Source organism: Atractosteus spatula, chromosome 25 (assembly GCF_055471065.1).
Source record: "Atractosteus spatula isolate fAtrSpa1 chromosome 25, fAtrSpa1.hap1, whole genome shotgun sequence".
Lineage (NCBI taxonomy): Eukaryota > Metazoa > Chordata > Actinopteri > Semionotiformes > Lepisosteidae > Atractosteus > Atractosteus spatula.
The window spans coordinates 7195431-7221938 of NC_142730.1; the positions used below are offsets into that span (position 1 = coordinate 7195431).

The 26508-nt window shown below is 50.9% G+C and overlaps 1 protein-coding gene across 2 annotated transcripts in view; it reads right to left on the reverse strand.

Moving 5' to 3' along the window:
• Window positions 1-26508, reverse strand: part of sema6cb (semaphorin 6Cb) — a 124178-nt gene that overhangs the window by 49659 nt on the left and 48011 nt on the right. For both annotated transcript variants that reach the window (XM_088905315.1, XM_088905314.1), the window contains exons 3-4: window positions 22575-22679; window positions 8101-8245 (exon numbers count right to left, since the gene is read on the reverse strand). The gene's annotated coding sequence lies outside the window, so the exon portion shown is untranslated. The remainder of the gene's footprint in view (window positions 1-8100; window positions 8246-22574; window positions 22680-26508) is intronic.

Sequence of the window (26508 nt, forward strand, 5' to 3'; positions counted from 1 at the left end):
TTCCAGTTGGATTGTGCTCTGAAGCCACGAGCGGCTCGCTGGTCTAGTCATTCAAGTGCTCAGCAGAGTATGCAGTAATACAACAGAACACATGAGAGAGAAATGAAAGAAAATGCCCATCAATTACAATTATCACGTCAGAGGGAAGAATAGGCATTGATGCGGATAAGGGCAGGAATCGCAAAAGACAATTTACGGACATGAGTCTGATTACAGTGGAACGAATGGTGTTGTTTCACGCCCAGCAAGATGACTCAGTGCTCAACTGATAGAGGCTTTTCCCCCCCACACAAAGCTCAGATTGATAATGGTAAGCAAATGAGCCAGGGGTTATAAAGGCCAACAACAAGCCCAATCCGTTGGACTACAGTATATGAGGAGAGGAGGATTCCAAGTGCTGCTTCAGACCCAAGAGTCACGGGCTCTGGAAGACGCTATGTTACTGTGTGTTGGTTCGACTCCCCTGCAAGACCTCTGCCCAGCAATGTCATGAAAACTTGTTAGGAGTGTGACTGCCAGGCTAGACACAAGAGTTTTTTTTCTGGGAGAGGCGACATCATTTCGCTACTTCTAATATGATACAGCTCAGTCTGCATCACCAGCTCAGCGACACAGCTCACAAGCGGGCAAAGCCAGGGATCATCCAGCCAGGGACACAAGACTTGAGATGGGATTTGCGACAACTGCTTCACAGTGGAATCTGTAAGGGTACTGGGGTGGAACCCTAGGTCTTTAGAAAAGTGCAGCAGATTTCTCATACATCTGTCTGGTGTTTAACAGAAAAAAAAAAACACTTCCTACAGCACAGCATCCCAGCCCCCCTCCCCCAGTCAGCATACTGGAGGCACTGGCTTTGGGATTTCTGATACAGAGGGAGAAAGAGCACCACCTACTGGTCTACCTGCACCACTTCTTGAAACATCAACCCAGCTGTCCTTCGACATCTCAAAATCCCAGCTCTGTACTGAACACTTCCCCAGGGCTTGGCTAGGGAATCTGGGCTCTGAGGTTGACTGGATTGTCAGCGCACAGCCAACCAAATGCCCGGTTCCGGTTGTGGAATCGAGCCCAGCCCCGGGATCGGGGAAGAGAGAGAAGACGGGTTTAGCAGGCTTATGGTGTTTAGGCGAAGTACAATTAATTGTCTCACAGGGTAAAGGATGCAAAACAAACTGCACTATGAAGAAGCAGAAACTCTGGGTGAGGAGAAACAAAGGGTATCCTCTTGCTTTCCGAGTGGCACTTGTTATCAGTTCTTTACTGAGCAGGGTGAGACTTGTGAGTTTTAGTGCCAGAGAACTAAAGACTGCTGTTAAATGCCAGAGGTGAAAGGGGACACAGGACTAAGCTGCTGGAGGGTAGGAATGAGTTAGCAGTGCGTAAATTATGCCATTCTGACTCAGGCTGGAATACCGAACTGCGGCTCAGGAGAGACAGGCAAATGAGGCGACTGTGTGCCTCTTTCATACTCTCTCTATGAAACACAAATAAGAAAATCAGAGACCAAAACCTCAGTCTTCCGCCTTCAACACTAGAACAGCAAAGCCACCCTAAGCCATGCAGACACAATCGCGGGAAGGAATAATAAAGCAAGGGGTATAGAAGGATATGCAGTTAGAAGTGTAGAATCTAAAATCAAGGGTCATCATGTTAAAATTGCACTGGTCATGCCACATTTAGAATACTTGATACAACTGTAATTACTGATTCACAGATACAAAACACTGCTAATCTGCTATCAGTCCATTGAAGAGCTAGCAGGTAGCTTCCTGGGTCTGTAGGTAAGTCTTACTCTGACACAATGAAGGATGTGCACCGCTTTCCTTGTCCACTTAGTCTTGGACAGAGAAGCCTAAACCTTTCTAAAACCTCTCCGATTCAAGTATTCACAAATCCTCCGAGGCCCTGAAAAAGTCATCTTTTCCCCTGGGATTTCTTCAGGATCAACAGTGAAACACGAGTGAAAACGAAGGGAAAGCACAATTAAAACCGAGACCAGGAGGCACTTCTTTACACAAAGGGCAGTGGGAGTGCGGAGCACACTACAAATCCCACGTTTTGAAGCCGATACCCTGGCTTCTTGTAAGATAACTTATGGATGACGTCCTGGGATCAATCAGCTACTGATCAATTAGCCATTGGGCTGGATGGGGCCAACGGTCTCCTTTCGTTAGCATCCTGATGCTCCTATGGTACAGTACTTCACACAGCAGGAAAACTGATGCGGTTCAACACTAAATAAAACAACAGAAACTAGCTGAAGTGGGGCATTTCCACTGGGACAGAATCTCTTTGCCTTTGATCTCCAAATAAAGAACATACAATATTTAAAATGTACAGCAACCTCCCTCAAGGGCAGTGTTTGTGCACTGTGGGATATTTTAATAAAAAAAAGACCCGTTATTAAAATCATTTAGTTGTAAATGTACAGTAATCATCGTTCCAAGATGACACATACTTCAAGTTTACAGTGGGTTGCAAGCGTGCTTATGTTAAGTATATGGTGTTCTGTAATAATTACCCCCTTTCAACAAAGTTAGGAATTGAATTTACAAGCCTTGGATTGAGCTTTCCTGCAGCTCTTTTCCGATGTGGGAAACCACTGGTGTTCCCAGGCTCAGCAAGCTGGCAGGAAGCAGGATTCTCTTTCACAGCACTAGTGATCAGAGATGCCCATTATTTAAGCAAAAGAGGACGCTTGCGCCTGTGGAGAATTAAAGCTGGCTGTCCTACCTATTTAAACTCAGTTTAGCTTCCCTTCCTCTCCTTATTCCCCGAGGCTGTGATTTTATTCTAAGGCAGCACTGCTCGCGCTGTCACTTCCGGATCTTCAAGTCGGTACCACTCCCTCCCCCCCGACAAACACACATGGAAACACGGCACAGTCCAGGAACAACATATTCAAGGCTGAACTATAACACCTGTAGGACTGTGGCTCTCCTTGTGTAGGCCTGGCCACCCAGGAAAAAGTCCAGTCTTGTTCACAAATGCAAAAACGAGACTGGAACGAGCTTCTTGTCCACGATGCTGGAGCCAGTACTACTGGATTCTTCAAGGAACAGCTGGCTATCCTTGCATCAGTCGCTATGTGCAACATAAGGAGTGGCCTCTAATCCTTTGCCCCCTTTCTTATCCCTTCATCCATTATCGGAAGACTGATCCTGTTGATCCATCTCTGGATGAAGAGGGATCACAGCAGGGATGAGGGCACACATCTGCTCTTCCTCCTGGTGGCACGGTACAGCGCCGCCTACTGGGCCCCAGAGAAAGGGGCGCTAGGAAGCACAAAGCTGGGCGCACATCCTTGCTCACAGGACTGGGATGGGTGACCCCTTGACCCCCTGCCTCTCACCCCACTGGTATTCAGCTCTGCCCTCTGTTCTGAGGTGGGGAGGGAATAGGTTGGCAGGTGGCTGTAAATGACTTGTTTTGTCATTTATATTCCAGGACCATTTTTGTGGTTTCTCGCCCCCCCGTTATCACCACTGCCCTTAGTCATCGAAGGTATTTAAGGTATTTCTCGCCTCTGCTACGGATGCCAAGCCCAGGAATGCTTCAGTCCTTCGCAAGGAGGCGGCAGTAAGGAATCCTAGTCAGGGCATAGCTGAATAATAATGATGTCGTCCCAACCGTTACAGAATAAAAGTATACAGAATTTGGTATTTTACTTCCAATTACCACCCCCTGCATTTTCCTTTTCTTTTTTCCTCGCCCAAGAAGTGGCACCGATCTGCACCCCCCTCCCCCCGCCCATCTCCAAGTTCTGATGAAATTTTAAAAAAAGAAAAAAAAAAAACCTTTTCCACGCAGTCTTCTGAAAGATTTGTATCGCTTTCCAACGCCGACAGCACGGCCAGAGAAAGACTTTGAAAAGCCTCTTTGGCTGGCCGTCAGTAAAAGCATTAAAATGCAAAATCGATTTTTTTTTTAAACTTTCTGGAGCTCTGGGAGGGGGGTCGTCGGCGGCGGGAGACGAGCAATCGGGGGACAGGGCGGGACAGACAGCAGGCCGGCGATGAAAGGAAGGAAGAAAGAAAGAAAAAACGCAAGTGCAGAAACGGGAAGAAAGGCGCATTGATCACGAGAAGAAACGGACGAAGAGCAGAGGAGGAGGAGGAGGAGGAGGAGGGGAGCGGCGCTTGGGCTCTTCGGGCCGCCGCACAGCCTCCCTCTCGCCCGAGCGTGAAGCGCCCCGCTGGTCCCTTTGACCCTCCCGTGTCCCCCCACACCCCACCGCACCCCCACAGCAAGAAGCGGGCCTCTGGTCTCGGCCCCGGCCTGGGGGTGCCCTATTCCTCCCCAGAGGCGGGCGAGCCCCTCGTTGAGCCCCGGGAGAAAAGGGACCCATTCACGCCGCCCACCTGCCTTCTGTCAGGCACCTCTCTTCCTGCTCAAACCTCAAGAGCAGCGGGGAGACAGGGAGGAGGGGGGCGAGCGAGCGGGCGGGCGCCTTCCTAAAAATAGGAGACTGTCACCAGCGCAGATGTAAGAGCTCTTTCCTGCAGCAGGGCCTGACACCTGCCTGACGCCTGGCACGCCGGCAATTAGGGAGAGCGCCGGAGAACAATGGGAGACATCAACCTGTCAGCGGGCGCCGCGCAGGGGAAAAAAAAAACATGGGACACCTGCAAAGATGGAAGATGGCTCTTCTGTTCTTCCCGGGAAAGAAAGGGGCCCCCCGGCCTGCAGGGAGGGCAGGGGACAGACGGGCGTTCCCTTGCCCTCCTCCCCGAGCGGCAGGGCTCAGAGCGGGGGCTGGCGCGGGCGAACCTCGTCGGGACGGGGAGACCGACGGGGCGCCATCTAGCAGCTCCAAGCCGGACCGCTACACAGCTGCAGGGCCAGGTGAGAAGAGTCCTGCTCCTGCAGGTCCTGCAGGTCCTGCAGGTCGAGAGCGCCCTGCGTGAAAGGCGTACACAATTCCTCCTCGTCACGGACTTCCCCCTCTTCTCCCTCCCTGAACCGATAGCGCGGACAGCCGCTCACTAACTGGAAACTGTCCCACCAGGGCAGAAAACCCTGCCTGCCAGGAGAGCTGGTATCGCCACGGCAATCGGAACTGCTCTGCTGCAGATCTGCTGTGCTTCAGGGAGCCCGCGAGGCGCCGGGTGACCCCCAGGTGTCGGACACAGCGCAGCATCGCTCGCTGGGGGAATGGAAGCAAACGGGCAGCACGCAAAACTGTGCTTCAGACTGCCGAATAAATAATAAATGGTGGTTGTGATTGGAAGTGGAGGGGGGGGGGAACGAAGGCTCAAGTGGTTTTAAATGATCAATTAATATCACTTCTGCAACACAACGGCAGCTCGTTCCTCAAGGCAGCCAAATGATACCATCTGGTTCCTGCCTTTGCCAAATTTGAGAGCGCTAGGAAATGTCGAAAAGTCCTCGTCTTTTATATAAATCAAGTAAAAGACTGCTTGGAGGGAGATAAAACTGAATTAATTTGGCTCCCTTGAAAAAAACTTTTTGCTTTGGTTGTTAAGAGAGATAATGAAGGGACTAAGGTTTAATGTCATCGGTGCATCAGTTTACAGTGCTAACGCAGAATGGGTCTCTTTCTTTCTTCTGTATAGTTTCCCAGACGCTGTAAGAGTTGGACAACTACTTATGGCGCGACACTGAAATATTCTGTCACGTGAACAATCGGCCGCTGTCAGGAGACCCTGCTGACGCGTCGTGCGTGCCGTGTCTTTTCGCACAGCTTGGTTTGGAGACGTGAAGACTAAGGGAGTGGACTCCGGCCTCACCAGCTGCCGCAGCTTGGTCTCTGACAAGAAGGCTCGGGCTCCCGGCCACCAGCCCTGTTCCTTAACTACCGCTCCACCCAGACTGTAAGTGTCCCCAAAAGCCTTTGAGGTCACCAGGTTCTGACCTCTCACTGCTGGAAGCTGAAAGCGTTTCTCCCAGCCTGGGAGACCCTGCTGGAAGATTCTGGTTCTGCTGAAAGTCAGAACTGACTCTGAATGAAGAACAGCAGGGATAGCGTGAGGCTCCCCTGAGACGATCTGGGAAACCTCAAGGCCGAACGCGAGCAATGTAACAAGTAAAAAAAAAAAAAAGCCACCTTATGATGTTTACAAATGCCCTCACCTACTTTGTTTGGTGTTTTGAGCATTTTTTCTTACATAAAAAGGGAGATAACACAAGTAACAACAGAGAAAATAACCGTTTTCACTCACACACAACCCAAACCCCAAGACTTCAGAAGGAGCCCCACTATCAGATACAGTAAATACACCACCTCCCCCTGTTGAGAGACCGTGATGGGGGTGGGGGGTGTCATTGTGTGGAGTAAATCCCAGCATTCATGGGGGGTTTTAAGAAACCAATATTTCCTTACGTATGGGGACCAGGCTGGAGCAGAAAAAACGTGATTCGTGTTATTACAGTCATTGAGCAGCTCTGCAGGCATTTAACATCTGCTGGGCTCCTGAAGTGACTTGTCAGCAGTGTGAGTGGAACGGTGCTAAAACGCTGAAGTGTGGGGCTGACAGCTTGTCCCTGCAGCTGCGCCAAGAGGGACGGCTCTTTCCGGCCTCGCAGCCGGCAGCACTGCTCTCGGCCCCGCGCGCTGACCCCCCCCACGCTCTTCCCGAGCGCCACAGAAACAATCATCCCACCACCTCCACGGCCATCCCGCCACCAGACACGCAGCGAGCAGCGCAGAGCCCGCCCCAGCGGGAGAGCGCGCGCCGATTGGCCGGAGGAGCTCGACCGGAGGAGGATCGAAGAGCAACCGGAGGAGTTTGGTCCGAGGAGGATGGGTGGAAAGACTGGAGGAGGATCGGAGAGCGACTGGAGGAGCGATCGGAGGAGGATGGGAGAAAAGATTGGAGGAGCGATCAGACACCTGCTTTGTCCTTAAACTTTGTGGCCTGAATTTTGTTCTTCTTTTAAAAAGTGTTCATATATTGCTCACATGATGCTTCCTTTGATAGAAAAACAACTAAAAAAAATTGTTGTTATTGTCTGCAACCATACTTACACACAAGCAAGAGGATGATGAGTAAGATACATTCTTCAAGAGCTAATTGTTCAGCTATAAACAATGAATGAAGAGTTAATTGACAGAAAAAAGCGTGTGATGAAACTCAGATACACAGTTCTTTCTTTTACTCACGCAAAAGTAAACTTTGCAGAGGGTTTACAGAGTGTTGTGTGCAAGACCGACATGTGGCCAGTGTCCACCTCCATTCTAAGAACCAATGTCCTTTGACGTGACTCTGGGCTTCTGGTCTGACAGGACTGCAGACTCAGAGTTCACAGACTTTTACCACTGGTAGGACTCTCGGGTACCAACAGGCCAGTGATTCTGACCGCAGGCACCGAGCAGGGCAGCGCAATGACATTCTGCGATTTTATTTTTCAACCGCTTATGACCCTCTACTAAAATTCACCAACGTCTTCAAACCTGGCTTATGCCTGTTACTCCCTTTGTATTTCAGAAATTACTGTATGCGTGACAAAGCCTGGGATTTAAAAGACAGAAGAACAGAGGCCCTTATCAGTGGCTACAAACCTTCCAAAGCAGATTGTATCTGTTCACAGTTTTGTCAATAGTGTATCAGATATGAACATGAGCCATTGCTTTGCTCTTTTACCGAATAACCACTGGCACTGTAGAGCAATTAGAGATAGCGCTGGATTAAAAAAAAAGACTGATAGGGGATTGATTTATTGATTGAGAGCTATAACCTCTGTTATAGTTGGACCACTTTGCAAGTGCTCAAGTGTGTCCTGGACCAGGAGGAAAATGTTGAATCGGGTAGCTATGGTTCTACGAGTTCTGGAGGTCTACTCTTCTGCTCTTCATCAACTCAAGTGAATAACTGGCTTGGTTAAGCCCACGAGAGCTTACAAGACCCGAGGTGCCCACTATCTGGGCAGGAGACAGAAGAGGACATCAGAACCACCATCTGGCTCCTGCTGGTTTTCCCCGGGTAATGGGATCTAAGGATCTCTTCCAGCTATTTCTTGGAAAAAACCCAGGTGCAGCTCAGCTTCAACTACACGACTGGGCAGCCTGTCCCAGACTCCGGCCACCTCTGGTCTAAAGAGAAGCCCCCCGTCCTCCATTCTGAAAGGAGCTCTACTCACTGTGTTTGAGCGCCTGAGCGCCGCAGAGCCCGACGGCAGCCGCCGACTCTCCAACTCCTTTCAGGGCGCACTCCAATCTGAGCAGCAGGCCAGGGGGCAGAAAGGAAACCTGCCCCAATTCAGAGACCTGCCCCTCAGCAGGGTCCTGTTAAAGCAAGGAAGGGAAACCCATTAACAGGCTTCCTACTTAAAGAAAGCCATGACTTATGAAAGAGAGCGCCGACATCACGGGACAGGTCCACGCGTGCTTCTCATCGACAGGGCCCACGTAACACAGTGAGAAATACCCAGCCTCCTGCGTGAGCATCTGCATCAGGCCCTCCATTTCTGTGCTTGGCGCTGGCACCACATGCACATTACCTCCACGCGAGAGGCCGCTTATCTGTTATCACTACAAGCGAAGTAGCTTGCCAGTGGACTGCGTCTATTTTTTTTGCTCCTAGTAACGGCGGCGTTACTGCAGAGTGAAAAAAATGAGAAGCGACTCCGTAAACAAATCCCAGCTGAGCCCTTGTTTCTCCTTCTGCAGCCTGCTGGGTTAAAGCGCGTCTGGGCCCGTTCGCACGCAGCAGATCTGGGGAGATCCGGGCTTCGGTACGCGGCGCTACCAGACCCCCTCTGCTCGGCTCCAGAGCCGAGCTGCTTGGGCTCCCCCCCAACCCTGCCGACACCCCATCGGCGAAAAAAACGCCATCTGCTTCCCGGAGCCGCCAGCCTGTTTAAAAAGGCGGCATCCATAGCGTGACATCCCAGTTCTCCCCAGCTCACACAGAGCCGCTTCAGACTCGACCATGTCCCGCGGGACTGATTATCTGCCCCTGACTAGCGTCCGCTGGCTCACGGTTGCCAAAGCACGCCCGGCACTGAGAAACAGGACGTGTCCTCAAAGAGGACAGACCGCGCCAAGCCCTCCGCTTTGACCTTCCCCGGGGCCGAGGCAAAAATACACTGAAATCCCTCTGCGCCCCAGCGCCGTCACTCCCCAGCGACACCCACTCTTAATTAAACCACATAATTGGCTTATTTTGTCACTAAATTGGATTTCAGCTCTTTAAATGATGGGGAGATGCTAAGGTGCCTAGAAAAGTAACTTCTATGGCGAACTTTAACAAGGCGTCACTAAGCAAAGTATTACGGCTCAATGAAAAATATTACTGAACAAAACAGTGTTGATAAGGGTGATTCCCAGGTGTGGTTTAACCAACGAGTGTTTGCCCTATGAAATGCACTGCATGTTCTCAAAGCCAGTTGTGATCTCCAGACCCAGGAACACCGTTTGCCAGCTATGACCAACCCAAGGTGACACCGACACCAGCGATTTGCTGGTGCAGATTCCCAAACCCCAATCCTGGAGGGCTGGTCCGCCTGCATCGTTCCTAGGTCCCTTCCATGCACCGGGACCTGGAGAGCTAAGAGAAGGTACATACCAAGGCCATCACAGCCAAACCGTGGTTTTCCTTTCTTCACTGCATGGAACAAACCTTTGGATTAGATAAACCAGATCAATTAAGGCAACAGGTAGCCAAAAGAACCTGTCAACCCCGGACAAGGTCATCTTTGGCTTAAGAAGCTCCTACCACGAGCGAGTTCGATATTTTGTGCACGCCCTGGCTCGGGAGACCAAACAGGGGATCCACTGGTTCTTTGGTGACTCAGCACCCCCTGGCCTGACTCAGCAGTTTCCTCTCTATATAAGGGGGCGTGTCCCATCCGCAGACTTTGGAAGCGTCGCGCTCTAGATCTCCATACAGGTGCCTCCTCCTCCTCCCCCCGCCCCCCGCCCCCTGCCCCCCGCCTCCCTACTGATAGAATACTCGGAGCCAATCCTCAGAAACCGAAAGCTGCCCCCATGAAGGAACCGAACCGAACCCTGTCTTCTCATTTAAAGCTTCACAGCGGGCCGGTCATTCTGCAGCGATCACTGTGGTCCCGATCACTGTGTTTGTACCGCTTTGCTGTCCCGCGGCTGCTGTTCCGTTCCCCTCCGGCTGCTGCAGGACGGGAAGCCCGCGCAAATGAGTTCAGGGGGGGTCTGTGATGACAGACTCAACTGACGGAGGGAAAGAGCGAAGGAAGACCAGAAAAACTGAAGCGCGGGCGGAGGAGTGGATGTGTCAAACGCACAAACGACTGGAGAGGCAGATTCCCAAAGCCACCCCCGGCGCTCTAGCACAGGCTCAGTGTGATGGGAGCGGAGGAGAGAGGGGAGTTAAGGAACTGGGTTTTGTCAGCTTGCCAGTAGCCAGAATTCTTCCCAGCGGTTCACTTATAAATCTTCACTTCATTTCCCCACGCAGTTTCACTCTTTAAAAAAAAAAGCTCCCTAACGATCTCAACTGTCGTTTAGACGTGCCTCATTGAGTTAACGATCCCTGCGCCTTGCATCTCGTCACCGCGGCAAGGCTCCCTCCCCCCTCCCTTTCCTACATCACTCCCTCTCCCCCCTTCTCCATTCTCTCTCCATCACTCCCTCCTCCATTCTCTCCATCACTCCCTCTCCCCCCTTCTCCATTCTCTCTCCATCACTCCCTCCTCCATTCTCTCCATCACTCCCTCTCCCCCCTTCTCCATTCTCTCTCCATCACTCCCTCTCCCCCCTTCTCCATTCTCTCTCCATCACTCCCTCCTCCATTCTCTCCATCACTCCCTCTCCCTCCTCCATTCTCTCCATCACTCCCTCTCCCCCCTTCTCCATTCTCTCTCCATCACTCCCTCCTCCATTCTCTCCATCACTCCCTCTCCCTCCTCCATTCTCTCTCCATCACTCCCTCTCCCCCCTTCTCCATTCTCTCTCCATCACTCCCTCCTCCATTCTCTCCATCACTCCCTCTCCCTCCTCCATTCTCTCTCCATCACTCCCTCTCCCCCCTTCTCCATTCTCTCTCCATCACTCCCTCCTCCATTCTCTCCATCACTCCCTCTCCCTCCTCCATTCTCTCCATCACTCCCTCTCCCCCCTTCTCCATTCTCTCTCCATCACTCCCTCCTCCATTCTCTCCATCACTCCCTCTCCCTCCTCCATTCTCTCTCCATCACTCCCTCTCCCCCCTTCTCCATTCTCTCTCCATCACTCCCTCCTCCATTCTCTCCATCACTCCCTCTCCCCCCTTCTCCATTCTCTCTCCATCACTCCCTCTCCCCCCTTCTCCATTCTCTCTCCATCACTCCCTCTCCCTCTCCCTCCTCCATTCTCTCCATCACTCCCTCTCCCCCCTTCTCCATTCTCCATTCTCTCTCCATCACTCCCTCCTCCATTCTCTCTCCATCACTCCCTCTCCCCTCTCCCTCAGTCTCTCTCGCCCTCTCTTCTCCCACCCCCACCCTCGGTAGCTAACAGATTAGCAATTTGTTTAAAAGTGCCTCCGGTCTTTCTGCCGTGTGGTGTGCTGGAATGATCAATAGTTCTCTGAAGCTCCTGGCTGAAAGCCTCCGGGCTCCAGAAATGAAAATATTAATAATACATGACTCCCCTGTCATATTTTGCAATTTAGGGAAGGAGAAGACGCACGTGCTGGCATGATGGATGTCCTAATTGGATTAATTGTGGAGCGTGTACAAATTTAAACAAAGGAGAGCCCTAGTCCGTCTGTCACTGAATCTTTAGGGAGGGCGCAGGAAAGCAAGATGACAGACTGAAATGAACAGAGAGAGGGGAATTCGAAAATGATGACAGCAAGCGAGAGGTCTGTATGAAGCTATGTCTTATTTGGCTTTTCTGACTGACCGCGGGGAGGGGGGGTTGGGGAACAGTCTGTGAGTTGATTTTCCCATTGCTTTCAGCTTTCAGCTTTCAGGATCATCCAGTCACATCAGCCAGTGAAAACCATTTCAGGTATCGGGGCACGACAAGGACCGTTTGATCCACAAGGAAAGCAGGTGATGTCAAGAAGACCCTTTGCCCTTCTCTCGCTCCAGGTCACTCAGTGCCATCAGTCTGGTGTCGGTTTGACCAGCGATCCCCACAGCCAAGGGTCACTCTAACCCCCTCCCCCCCACACTTCTTAAGATTCCAGAAAAGTCCCCCAATAAAGGAACCATCCTTTAATCCTCTCACAGATCCACATCCACAATGCTTAAAATTATAGGCATATATACAGTATAACCATGTTCCCGTCTCCAGCAATCTGAGATGATTTTTCATCAACATGATGTCATCTCTTATATCATCACTTATGTCATTTGTGACTTGAGGAAAACAAGCAAGTAAGCATTTCATTATACTCGGGTACATGTGACAAACTTGAACTATTAACCATTAAACTGAACATCCAACCAAGTCCAAGGTGTACTGGAGGGTTGCAGGTTCACGATGCTTCACTCAGATTAATCTGCTGTATAAAGGGGTCTCTAGCTCATGATTATAAATGAGAGTTTTTTTCCCCCAATTGACTTAAGCATCTATAAGAAGATGATAAGAATATAAGAATAATCAACACAGACCAGTGTTTGTCCCACCTCTACCCTGTACATGTATAGTGAGACAATAATAGTCTGATGGTTTTGTCTCTATTACCGGTGGTCAGATGGCTATTTGTAAATAAAAAGAAGATCCCTGGTTATATGATCACTTTGCTCTGACAGAACTGTCTGCTGTTGACTGGTGTGGAGTGGTGCGCCGGGAGGGTCCGAGTTCAAACCCTAGAGGTGGCAGAGCTACACTAGTCCCACTGGCACAGAGAACACCTGGTTTTAAGCTGCCAGTTGGCATGCAGGAATAGTAAACAGGGAATAGATCTGATGGGTAAAAGCCAGGTTACCTACAGTAACTAGCCTGGATCTAAAAGGTCTCTTTAATGTCTCTATCCTGCATTCGACTAGGACTCTCCCACTACTGGTAAAGACGGATGTTCTCCAGTGGACTGGGAGCTGCCCCTGTCCTGGTAAGGACAGACGTTTTCAGTAGACCAGAGGTGATACAGCCACTGGTAAAGACAGATGCTTCCAGTGGCCTGGAGATGCCCTGCTACTGATCAAGACTGGTGCTTCAGGGGATTTCAAATATATACAAATAACAAAGAAGCTCAGATTAAAATAAAAAAAAATAAAGAAAACAATCTACTTGCAAAATGAACCCATGTTTCCCAGTGGATTAAGCTGCGACTGCAACACTTACTTCATCTGTGCTTGCAGATGGATATCAAGGGCTTAACAGAGACCTGATTCATGCAGTGAATGAAAAGAGCCAATTAGTTGTTTTTACAATAGCAGGGACATTCTCTCTCAATAGTTTATGATTTCTGATCCGAGACCCATGATGGGTGAAACAGCCCCAGAGCCGAAGGTACCGGGTAATGCCATGAATACTGGCTAGGTACCGGAGCAAAATGCAGACAAAATGAATGTCAGAGCTGGGGAGCCGAGACGTAACTGTGTATTAAGGATATTGAGCATGTAAAACATTTCATAACGTTTTAGAACTGTTTCTCAAGCACCAGTAAAAGAAATTAAGATTTAGCGTGATGCATCACAATGTAAACAGTCTGATAACATCACAGAAAGTCCAACAAGTCAAAGATGCTAAATCTCAACTTACTTTTATACCTTTACACGCTAATACATTGGGCGCATGTCGTCTTTTATTAAACCCGGCTACAGTACTTAAAGAAACTCAAAGCTGAGGAAAACTCTCCAGAGGACTTGCTCTAAAAAGAGAACAACAAGAATCTTACCTCTGCAGAGTCAGGATGTAGGAGAATACCAGGAACCTTGAAGCGCTTCTAAAGACTACAATCTCACACTGACATATCTTCAGGTCTTTATCACTGAACAACATTCATTCAGCACAGCCACTTCATTCACAGGTCATGCAAAAAGGTCAAGACTCCAAGCTCCTTCCTCACAGTTATTTTCAGGCATTTTCTGTTGATCTTACATCAGACGCAAAAGTGATTTTTTTTTCTTTTAATTTAGTACTTAACCCTCCACTGTAGAATTGGAAAGGGGGAACATCTCAGTACACACAGCAAAACTGTCTCCCTAATCAGCCCCAAATCCCAGGCGGCCGTCCCTTCGGATTCAGAAAGCCAGACCACACAGGCTCTCCGGATGAGCTCATGCTCTGTCCTGAAGCCAGCCGGCTGTGACACCGGGCTGGGGAAGGGGCTCCTCGTGCGGTCACAAATCACCTCGCAAGCTCATTACGAAAACCGAGGCTCCGTGCCTCATCTGTCTCACCAGTCCGTCAGGAGGAAATCACACTAAATGAGGCTGAGCCGGCACGCATGTGGAAGAGATTTACAGCGAGGGCCTCTTTTTGTCTTTGCCTGCAAACTGCTGCCACTTGGGGTGACGCTGTCACGTCGCGTGGATAACGCGGGCTCGAGTCGCACGCGGCTGGGCCGAAGCCGTGCCCCGTGTGGGCGCGACTCCTGGTGCTACTGGTACACCTGTTCTACAACCAAACCTGAGTCAAGATGACAGGCTTCAAGTGTCTAGCGCTCGACTCCTGGTGGATTCAAGGACTCCGCAGCTTGTAAAACCAGAAACAGATCAGACTGCAGTGCAATGGGAGCTTTTATCTGTCTCCCATGGCAGGGCGAAGGCAGCGAACTTTAAAGAAATGCTGGACGGGACTGCGAATTAATTTGATCCAGCAGTGCATCCTACAAGGCATAGGGAGATGTCAAGACTTAAATTTTCTAACAGGGAAAAAAAAAAAATAAAAACGCAAGTTTACATCTAAAAACCCTTAAGTCAGTACGGGCGAAGCAAAGCGATAAAAGATGTGACAGCTGTTTCCGAGAACACACAGAGCCATCGGAGTGTAGCTGATGCTGACAGTCGGCGTACGTGCGGCGGCTGTGTAATCCGCACGACACGCAAGAGTTTGTGTTCAGGCCTCGCTCCCAATCCAGGACAGGGATCACTCTCCCCCCCACTACTCCCACGAGCGGAGACCGGAGACCGGCACGGACCCACCGCGGAGCAATCCGTCTTTCGCCCGGTTTAGCCCTGGTCCAAAAACCAGGGTGACCAAACAAAACCCATCCCACCCACACTCACACCTTTGTATATCTTTATTTGTGAAGGACCTCTTTTATATACTGTCACTGCCCGAAATAGAACTCCATGCAGGGAGAAAGAACTCAAAACAAATAGTTTTGTCACTTTCAATTTTAAAGACGATGCCACTGGGTTCAGAAAACAGTAGGTTGTCTTTAGACAAATGCTCTTGAACGTGATCGTCAAGAGATATAACAATATTTGCACACCACAGGTACCAGCGACTCGCTCAGCACATTTCCCCTAGTCCAAGCCTATCCGGCCTAACAAACTCTTAACACTTAGTCACAGTGCTACAGGAAGGTAGCTGCTGAGGCAACAGGAAAACAATCTGCCCCTTTTCCTCACAGAGAGACTCTGCCAGTTTCAGCTTGCCAGCAGAGATCCCCGGCCAAACTCCAAGGCCTTATGGATCCGGCTGATTGCCTGACCTAAAGGGCAAGTGACTCGCGTTTCCTTTTTTCTGTCTCCGAATTTCCATTTTGTTCTGTAAAACGCATGACGTATAAAATCTAAAAGACCTCTCAAACTTCCTCCGGGTTCGGGAAGTGACCGGCAATGTCACTCCTCCATGCTGTGGATCTGACCCGCTCCGGCCTTCTCCCGCTGTTCCCCGAGATCCGAAGGCCACACTACAGCTGCGGCCTGTTAGCCCTTCCAGCTTCAGTCTGGAGCCCAGCAGTCGGACCTGTTGCATCAGTGTCTGTGTGCATCCCCCCCACCGTGTCTCCACGCTGACAGTAATGAGACAGGAGTCCCCCCTTTATTCTTCTTGTTAACCCGGATTGAGCTCTGAAGCACAGCGATTCCCCCCTGCTGTGGCACAGAGGGAGCCAGAGAGCGATGGATTGCCTGCTGATAAAAGCTGTCTGGGCTGCTCAGGCTGTAGAAGGCGAGATGAGCGCATCCATTAGGACCAACAAATCCCTGTCTAGTGCTCTCCTCTCTCTCTCTCGCTCTTGCTCTGACAGCACGGGGCACGCTGGGCACAGCGGCTGGCTAGCGCACCAGGCCTGCAGAGGAGCCCACACCGCATCGCCGGCGCCGCGCCTGACGTGGCAGACGAGCTCGAATTCATCGAGAGCATCCTCCCTGCCGTCTGATGGGAGGAATGAGTGTCCCCCATAACATCAGGAAGGTTATAAATGAGAAGAAGTCCTTTGGCACGGCTAGATTGTTCGTTAATTAGGTGCTGATTGATTCCAGGATCCCATCCAGCCTTCTTTTTGAAAAAAGTTGGGTTTACACACACCCCCGGCCACTCTCTGTGTAAAGAAATGCCTCCTGTTCCTAGTCCCAAAAGGCACTTTCACTGAGTACCTACTGACCTACGCCATGAACGCCAGTTTTCAGGAACCCTAGCTTACAGTTTATTCAGATTCCTAAGACAGTAAAAGCGCAAACCACAGTTTTGCGGCAGCTGCGTTAAGCGCACCGACAGGCCGGCAGGTCACTGCGCTGCACGAGCCGACTGCGCTCCTCAGTCGCGCACTTCCTTCTCGCGCTCAGAACGCAGGTGTTGTTTGCTGCCACGACACACGGACCCAGTTATATCTGCCACACGCGTCAGCGACGAAAGAGAAGACTACAATGCTACAGCTGGCACAGCAAGTGCAGACGACACACCGAGGACAGTTTGCAGAGTCGGGCAGGGTTTCTGATAAGGACGCGCACAACAATTAATTACGTCCGGAATGTTTTTTCCAAGGATTTCCTCACACTGCTTCAGCGGACAGGGACCCCCCCCGCCAACTCCCTGTTACAGAAAATCCCCAGATGCCAATTTGAGAAAAATCGCAGGTCCCGGTGGATCAAAACACGTGCGCAGCACACGGCTGCAGAGAGTTAAAAAAAAGCCCGCGATTTCATCTGCAGCCACAGCTGGCCCCACCTGCCCGCAACGCGTGTTCTCCGGAGCGCCGTGCTGCCTGCCTGCCTGACACGGTCCCATGCTTAACCTTTCTGACTGTCCTCAATACAAACCCCCCTGGACCCCGAGCCTGTCCTGTCCCGGGGGAGAGCCCTTCTTTCATCACCTCGAGCCGACAAGCTGTCTTTGTTCATTCAGCTGCTGCTGCAGTCACACCGGCCTGTCTCTCACGGCTTCCCAAACCAACAAGCAGGCAGGGTTAACCAGCACTCTTCCAGCAAACAGCTTCTGTTTTTAGAAACACATGCTGTTCGTGAGGCCAATCAGATCAACACACCCCTGAGCTCACCCCTCAACCCTGAGGTAGCTCCTCTCTCCATGGCCGGTCCTTGACAGAGAAAGACATGCTGTTTTTATAAACTGAATCGCTCACTGCTGCTCAGTTTTTTTTGTGTGTTATCACCTCACAAGAAGGAGTTTTTTTTCCCCGTGCACAGGTTAGTCTGTGCATCGGGCCTGCAGCAGAAAGAGAAATCTCTACGATCCTAAACTGACGTTTGCATTACATCTAAGCAGCTAGAGGTCTATATAGGACGGAGCTCGGCACGCGACCGATTGAGCTCACACACTGGAAACAAAGCCGGAAGGCTTCATGTATCTTGAAGCTGATAACTAAGGCAACAAAGAAAACGTGATACTACCTGAAGCGTGATTCTGTCAAGCTGGGGATGGGACATGGGGCTGGAGGTCAGAGGTCGAGACAGCAAAGAGGTGAGGAGCTGTGGAGATGGACAGCAGACAGGACTGCGGGACAACCCTGCAGCCCATGGAGCTATACAAACCACCTTATGGCACAGACTAGCTGACGCTGCTTTCTGCTGCTTCAGAAAGCCCCCTGACCACCCTCACAGGAAAGAGAGACACCCCTCCCTGCCAGGAGAGCTAGGATCACGCGTGAAGATGCAGGGAACTCACAGGCTTCCACTGCAACATGCTACCAGATGTGCTGGACTGGCCCCCCCCTCCCCCTCGCCGCCACGAGAGGGTGCGACAGTGAGCGACCTTCACCTGCCATGCTTCTGTCTGGTGAGGGATTCACGCGCACATGTTCTTCCTCACCGGCACGCGCGCAGGGACGAAGCCGGCCATCTGTCTGTGCAAGGTGTGCGTGTGCGCGTGCGCGTGCGTGTGCACATGCCCCTCTCATTTGATTCTCCTCGATACCTTTTGTTTTCTTTAGAGAACGCAAAATGGAAAAACACACGGAGAAGCGCACGAGTCAGGTTCTCCCCCGCGGCGTGAAGACAGTGATCTCGTGTTGTTCGGCAGCCGCAGGTGTGGGCTCCTCAAGCTCGTTTCCTTGATTGGGGTAAACCTGCATCGGCGCAGAGGTGGAGCACTGGTCCAGTCTGCCTAGGAGCAAACTGTAGCAAACCACCGGCAACACCCCCCTCGCTTCCAACACTAATCAGGAGCTCGGTGTCCCTGTTTTTTATTTTGTTCCCTTGGATCCCAACATTTATTAGCAAACAAACAAATAGAAGCGCGTAATCCTTTCAATCCCCAAGGCTACGAAACAGCCCGAGCCTCCACACAGCCTCTAATCTAATAGCCCGCTCTGCTATGAATCAATCCCAAAGCACCGCGAGACGCGCGGTGACACTCTTAATTTAAGAACCTGTGTCTTTATTAAAAAAAGATTACAGCAGTAAGAAGGCGGGGGGGGGGGGGACCACCTCCTCCGTCTCGGAGCGCTGCGATGAGCAGGGAAAAAGAGATGGCTTGCTGCTGCCGTAGGGAAGGAGAGACCATACATGACGGACTGCGCAGGGCCTCACCGAACAGGAGACGGGATCGTGCAGCGGTGGCCCATTCGTTAGCGTCGCCTGGGGAAGTGCCGACGAGGCCGATCCCCCCGCGCCGCCCATGGAATCTGCTGTTTGCATCCGGAGACCCCTCCAGGCGCCCGGGGCCACGCTGCGCGGAGCCGCCCGGGAGCGAGAGCGTGTGGCAGGAAGCCGTGAAGAGCCGTTCTCACAGAGACGGCAGGTCCCCGCAAACAGGTGCCGTGAGGACTAGCCAGGGGGTCCCCCCGAAAGCGCGGAGCTGGATTCCTACCGCGGGCTGAGAGAGGGCCGACTCTGGACAGCCGCGACGGTCTCCCAGGGCGTTCGGCGGAGCCTCCGTTTCGTGACCTCCGCCGCCGCGAAGGAGAAAAGGCATTTCGAAAGCGCCAGGCAGCTGCCTCCACGACGCGGCCAGGCGGCCTTGTCCGAGAATCCCATTAACACCCCGAGACGAGCGCCACCGGCCCGAGGAATTTCACACCCCCGCCCCGTGTGGGGACCTGACCCGGGACGGGACCTCCCGTCGGCCTGAACCCCAAGGCCTCAAAGTGAACTACGAGATGAGAAATGACAGCATATAAATTGCTTTCTCATTAATACCCCTTCAACAAGTTAAAGGAATTTTGAGCGTGTAAACAGCTCGCAAAATGCTGTAACAGGCTTGAGGTTTTTAAAAATAAAGCCCTACAGAACTGCTGGCATGTAAAGTTTATTTGTCAGAGTAAAACTCGGCTCAACATTTTGTCACAGACCAGCACTGTAAAGCTCCAGCTGAGCTCCAGCAGTTGAACTGCCTGTTATAATTCAATCCAGGGAAAGCGTGCCACCGCTGTGATATCCAATCTGTCTTTAATCAGAATGATGCAACGTTTTCTGCTACGCTGCTTTTGTTAAGTAAAAACTTTGGCAAACGTGTCAAGAAAAAAAGCACTGTACTATTGCAGCATGACTAACAAAACAAAAGCTGTCAAAAGAACATTCTTTTTTATATCTCAACAGGTCCAAAAATCTTGCAGCACCATTATTCTACAACTCAATATACTACAGTTTTACCGCAGCCTGTCATAAAATCAGACTGCATTGTTCCAGTTTGCCTTTTTTTTTCTTGGCTGCTAAAACCTTCAGAAGCCAGTTAAAGATTCTTTTATTATGCTGCAGTATGTTTTTATGATTGAGCACTTTAATTTATGGTGGAAAAAAAAAAATTCAAACCCATCGACTAGGCAAATCCATCACAGAGATGCAGGCGCTCTGTCCTCCATCTCCCCCTCTCTCTCTCCTTGTCTCTCTACCTCTCTGTTCCTTCCCTTCACCCTCCTCCCAGCCTCCTTTCCCCTAACGCGTCTCTGATCCCTCTCCCTGCCCCATCCTTCACTCTCTCCATCCCCCCTTCTCCCCCTTTCCTCCTCTCGCTCTGCGACAGAGAAGCCCGCTTGTCTGCTAGTGGAAAAAGCACTGAGAGGCACATGTGAAAGCAGTTCTTCCACTCGCAAAGCCAAAATGTCAGGGGGGGAAACAGGAGTTTAGGCAGCAGCCAGCTCTAAATCAATTCCACTTGTGCTGCCCCCAGAAACACACAGTTTTGCAGCCTCCTGGTCCATCGTGAGCCCTGGAGCGCCATCAACCAAAACAAACCGTCAAAAGAGCTTTTCTGTGCCCCACAACTCTGTGGTTTATTACCCCCCTACAACCCCTGCAAGCCTCAGGCCAGCACAGCGCAGCTCAATCCCCCAAAGTTGGGGCTGGCTCATCAGGGTACCATGTTCAAGAAAAGAAGTCCGTGCCGGTTTTCCTCCCCGGCTGCAAAGCGAAGTAACTTCTCTGCAGCAAAGCTTTCCACTAGCGCCACTTTGCTTTTACCGCAACTTGCTAGTCCCTTAAAAAACGCCGGGGCAGTCGTCAAAATGGCTCAAACTGATATTGAAGCTCACCCACCGTTTCCAGAGCTTTCGGAGAACTGGGGGTACAACTGTCACCCCGCCAGGGGTGCAGAACCGTCACACTGCGCTGAAGGTTTCTAAAGGGAACTGAAAATGGGTTTCTTTGTGCACCGGCAACCCACTTTATTTGGCGCCCCGTGCGACTCCCTAAATGGCACAAAGACGTAATTGTGGCATACAAGTATGAGAGCTGTCTGACCACTGCAGTGTTGCCAGCTCCTCTGATCAGAGCTCAGAGCCTCAGCAACGCTGGGCCTGGTTAGTAATGGGTGCTGCAGAAACTGTTGATGGCACTCTTCTTTCTGGACCACAGTTTCCACACCAGTGGCCCAGTATAGTGACGGGGGACACTGTGCCAATGGAGGCGCCACCCTTCCTGTGAGATCTTAAACCAACCTGACTGCTTGGTCATTGGTCATTGGTCATTACAGACCCCAGGACACCGATTCTAAGAGTAGGGGTGTTCTGGCCAACGTCCACTCTGGACTGTACAATCTGGCCTCCCCAAAGTTTGGACTGCAAGAGGGAACAGTGGAGCTCAATCAGCAATCAGTCCAGCATCTTTCCTGGTTGAGCCTGGGAGCCCCAGGGGCTTTGTTTTTAGAAAAGAAATAGTAAAACTAAATAAAAACTTTCCAAAAAATCACCCCTTTCCAGCACCTGCCAGAAGTGCTTTTGCCTCTGGTTGGAATTAAGAGAGTCCTACAGTAATTTTTCTCAGAACCCATAAATAACGTTGACAAGAGACAGGATTCGCTTTCTGCAGCTGCGCGCTGACATTTGAGCGATGCACTGCAATACGGTATTCTCCTCGCCTAGCATCCTTTGCAAGTAGCGTGCTGGATCGCTTTGCAGAAATAATAAGGCTAATTCAACCGCAGTTGAGTTTTAACAGTCTGCTGCAGCCTCTTGGTGCTCAGTAATTCCAAAGGCCACCGTCTGCCAGCAAAGCCCTTTTTAAAGAGGGCAGCTCAAGGCTGAAGATGGGAAATTCATTTTTTTTTTTTAGCTGGCCGGTCAGTGCACGTTGCTGCCCGAGAGAGGAAAGAAGGATGCTTCCGCATTTTGGGGTTTTCCCCAAATGACTAGGATGGAAGGTTTGTTGGGAGAATTTCTCCCCTGCCGCCACCCAGCGTTTCTGTAACTCAAGAAGCACCCAACGACGTTGCCGCTCATCCCCTACGATCAGCAGAGATCCTTGTACCGGAATAACGGGGATGTATTCCGTGCGCGCCCCCAGCAGCCCTTGGCTCCGACTGCATACCAAGAGCCCCGGTGCTGCTCCGCAGACTCCGCGAGAGCGGAGGCAGGCAGGTAATCCGAGATTAGAGATGCTCTTTTTTTTCCTCTACCCTCCTGTAAGGCGGTAGGATCGTGCACCCCCATTTAAGGGCGCTGGCGTCCTCCGCCTCCGCACGGGGCAGGCCGTGCCGGCACATAAGCATGCCTTTTAATGAGAGCCTGCCGGAGACTGATGCAGTGCCTGCAAACACCAGCACCCAACACACACACCCAGCAGCCCAGCTATAAATCTTTGTGGCTTCATTGTCGCTTATCGGACGCATTCATCTCTCCTGGTTTACAAACAAAACGTGCATATAAAGCATCGCAGCACCTCACCTGGGTGAAAAAAATAAAACCATATTATAATGGCCTGCATTCAAATCTTTAGAAGATTTAGAGCTTCTGTCCTAGGCTGCTTCAGAGCCCATAGATCAACACACATGGATCAGGTACAGTGGAGTACTGTAGTTTATAAGGAATCCAGGTCTGGGAAGAATGCTTCAGGTTCAATTACGGCCTTGCAGATCTTACCTGGGTTTTTTCGTTCTTCAAATGTAGCAGATGTCAGGCCAGAGTTGAAGCTTCTGAAGTAATCTCCTAGTCTTTCGGTCCCTGAACTGCTACCGGTCCAAGATCCTATGAATATCAAAGGAGAAAGAAAAGCGGTCTTTAACTTTTGGAATGCACACATAGCTGCATACAGTATTCCTTAAAAAAGGAAAGGTGTTCCATAGCCTCTTACTGACCGTGCATTTACCAACGTCAGTTCCCTATAGGCCGAACCCTGCATGCACTCAGAGCTATTTCCATATCCCCTGCCCCATGATGACATCTCGTTAGCAGAAGATCAGATGTTGCTGCAGATTGGAATGCAGCTTAAAAAGGTTTTGAAGAAGCCAAGAGCTTTACGCGCCCCCCCCCCCGTCAGAAGGGAGCAATGACTGCTCGTCTTGTTGTCACGTACGAGCAGGGCTGACCTGGGACAAGATCATCTCAAAACGAAGGAGAAACGCCGATATGGACAGAGTTTATCATCTTCACCATTGACGTGCTCGTGCACTTTGGGGGCACTTATCTGTTATGCTTCATCAGTGACGCCCTGCCTTCACAAGTCACGGTGCACATACCGTGGCATGGCGTGCCAATACTTTGGGGGATGGGGGGGGAGGGGGGGGTCACAGCAAGCGACAACATTCCAAATACCCCAGAGATACACCTTATCGGCATGACAGCAACTTCCCGCAAAGCGGCATTCTCCTGCCCTGTCTGTCGATCAGTACACACAGGTCTACAAGCTCAGGGAGTCACAGGGGGAAAAAGAAAACAACTCAGGTATGAGGAACTGCTCTTTGCTGACTGCTAGCTGTCAGCTGAGAGATCGGTGCCATGATTGGGTTTGCATTCATCACATGGCCTTGATTGCGAAGGCCAGGCAGCTGACAGGTGTTAAAGGAAGCCAACTTTGCACTGTAAGTGCCACAAGGCTGCTGGGTACAGCCCCGCATTCAGTCCGAGCCCTGGGAAACAGGAAGTACTCCAGCAGGGCTACATGTGACACACAGGAGACAAAAGCCACCTCTGAGGTAATCTCTTGTAATTTGAGATTACCGCTCCCTGCTTCCTTGCGTACACATTTAACAAAAAGTCATCCTGTTAATGTGCAAGATATCGGGGACGAATTGGTAGTGTGTACATCACTTTTCTGTACTGCGTGATGGGATACCCCACCTCTTAAAAACTCGAAACAGAACAGATGGATCAGGCTGACACCAATACCTACGGAGAATCACATTGCTCACTCTCTCACTCTGTGGGAGAGTACCAACACCACGGCCAATGTTGATCTGAGAAAGGGTCACGGAGCTCCTGGAAGTCTCCGTTTGGTAGGTTACGATATGGGTGCAAGTCAGCATACAGAATTCATAGCAGAGCTGTAAAGGAGTGTCCAGCAAATTCATTTTACAACACGGGGCTACACTGTGGCTAAAGGTTCATTTTCCAAGCATACTGAACAGAGTGACTTCTCAAATGGGAGCATTACAGCCCCAAGTTGCACATGAAGGTATTTTAAGAAACAGGCTATCCATGACCCACCTTCGGTATGGATATACTGTACGTAGCACAGCTTATGGGGTGCCTGGTGAAAACAGAAACACCAGAGAGGTGGCGGTGAACTGAAACACAGATGGGACCATGAGGAACCTCAGAAGGAGACTTTTCTATGGACACTGGCGGGGTCCCCCATTGAGAAGCCGGGCAGCAATTCTGTTGCCTAGGCATCGACTGAGAGCCCTCTAGTGGACAGTGGTGGTGACTGCACTCCCTGGTGGGCACCTCCCTTACGAATATCTCCCCCACCCCACCAGCACAGCCCCCCAGGACAGGTTTCACCAAGCAGCTGTTCCAACAGGCCCAGCAAAACTCTCCAGCCGCCCCGCGTGCAGGACTCTGGCACTCAGGGCCGCGATTATGCACCATTGCGTGAGCAAACAGGACTTCGATTTTAAATTACAAGAGAGAAACACTGGTTAAAGGGCCGATTAAGTTCAGCGTTCCCAGTTAGTTCATAAATTTAAAAATCTGGTTGCCCTTAAAGTGCTGGTGCCGATCGGGCTTTGATGTCTTCAAACTGCTGGAGAAAATCTCATCCTTATTCAACCATTTTATATCCACAAGTCTCGGAGCCGACAGGCCCGCTTGCCATGTATTTATTGCCGGAGTCCTGCCAGCACTGGCGGCCCACCCTGCAGGCATCTTAAAAGCTAATCTAATGTGGGTTTCTTTAGTCATTTAAAATCTGGCAAAGTGACATCTGTATCACTCTGGCAGAGAGGCTGGATTAGGTCATTTTCCCCTTATTGTTTGATGTTTAGTTTCAATCGCCAAAACTGGCAGTCATTTTTCCCCCAACTTAAAAATGCTGTTTAAAAACCAAAACAAAAAAAAAGAAACACGCACGGAATGCCCAGCGTTTTTAAGTGCTTAGACATACCTGAAGCTTATGGGGGAGAAAATAAAAGCCTGAAATGGATCAAAACCGCTCAACGTCTGGAGTCTCGGGACGTCTCCCCTGCCCTGCCTTCCCTCGGCTGCAGCCGGAAGGGTTAAAGCCAGCAGGTCCCTCTGTGACTTGGCCCCAGGGTGTAATAACACAGCGAATGTCTCCAAGTCATTAGGTTTCCGCTGTGCCTAAATGAGGGTCATTTGTATAAGCAGTGAATGTGCCGCATTCTAAATGGCTTGCCGGGAGAGAGAGAGAGAGTGAACTTCCACAGAGGCAGTGACTGTGACAAACAGCAGACTGGAGCCCGACGACGGCCGAGGAATATGATCATTATTTATAAAGCAGGAGAGAAGCTGAAGGAGCCGGTGGGGGGGGGTGGGGAGGTGGGGGAGAAGCGAGGCGCCTATGCGACAGCAGGGCGAAGTGACCCAATTGCAAGGTGTGCGCTGGACAAGATCTGAAACGCAGACATCCGCCACACGCTGCAGGGCCCCCAGCCTCAGAGCTCCGGCCACACCGCATCTCTGCCTCGCTCACTCGGCGAGTCTCCGCGGGGCCCGTTCGGCACCGGAGCCCGCGGGTCGCGACGGAGACGGGAGGGCAGATAGCAGGACGAGGGAGAGAGAAAGCCCAAGGTCCGGGGGGGCGGGGGTATTAGGATAGACGCATCTGGGAAAGCTCATCGGAGCACTGACGAGGCAGCCTGGCGTTCACAGGCTTCAGGAGTCATTAGCAGTTCCCACACTGCCCCCTGGCTCCACTCTGCCCCCTCAGGGGCCCAGCTGTGGCCCTGGCCCTGGTCTGTGTGAAAGCCGACACACTCCTCCCCCCTCCCCCCTCCCCTCCTTTCCTCTCTGGTGATGGGGGAAAGAAAATTTACTGTCTGTGTGACGGGAATCCATCACAGAGCATGGAAATAAGTCATTGAAATTCGCCTTCAAAGCCAGTCTGCTGGACTGCCTGTGGAACAGAGGAACGAACAAAACTGAAATATGAAAAAGCAAGGTATTTGCCTCCGTCAGCATCACCAGGAGACAAGCTTAATTTATTAATGACAAGAACCTTGCCTACTATTTAAGCTCCCCGTTTAATACGTGTCAAATATTTCCATTTGACAGATGGGACATTTGAACTTGTTGCTTTTGTAATGCTATTTAAAAAAAACTTGTGGCAAATTCGAGGATCGCTGATAAGCTGGTCTTCCTGTGCACGGCAAATTAAAATAACATCTTGTTCTTACCGCAGTTTTAAAGACCCCAGGGAACTTCAATGTAATAATGTAATGTAATAACAGACCTCATGTCTAACTGAACATCAGTCATGTGCTCTGTGCTTCCAAATTTCAACTCTGGCATGTCCCAGGACAGCGGCTACGAACACTAATTACCGTCCCGCAGAAACTCCATCCTGAACCGTTGGACAGATGTCAGCGCTACTGCTTTAAATTTCTTTCCATTTCAT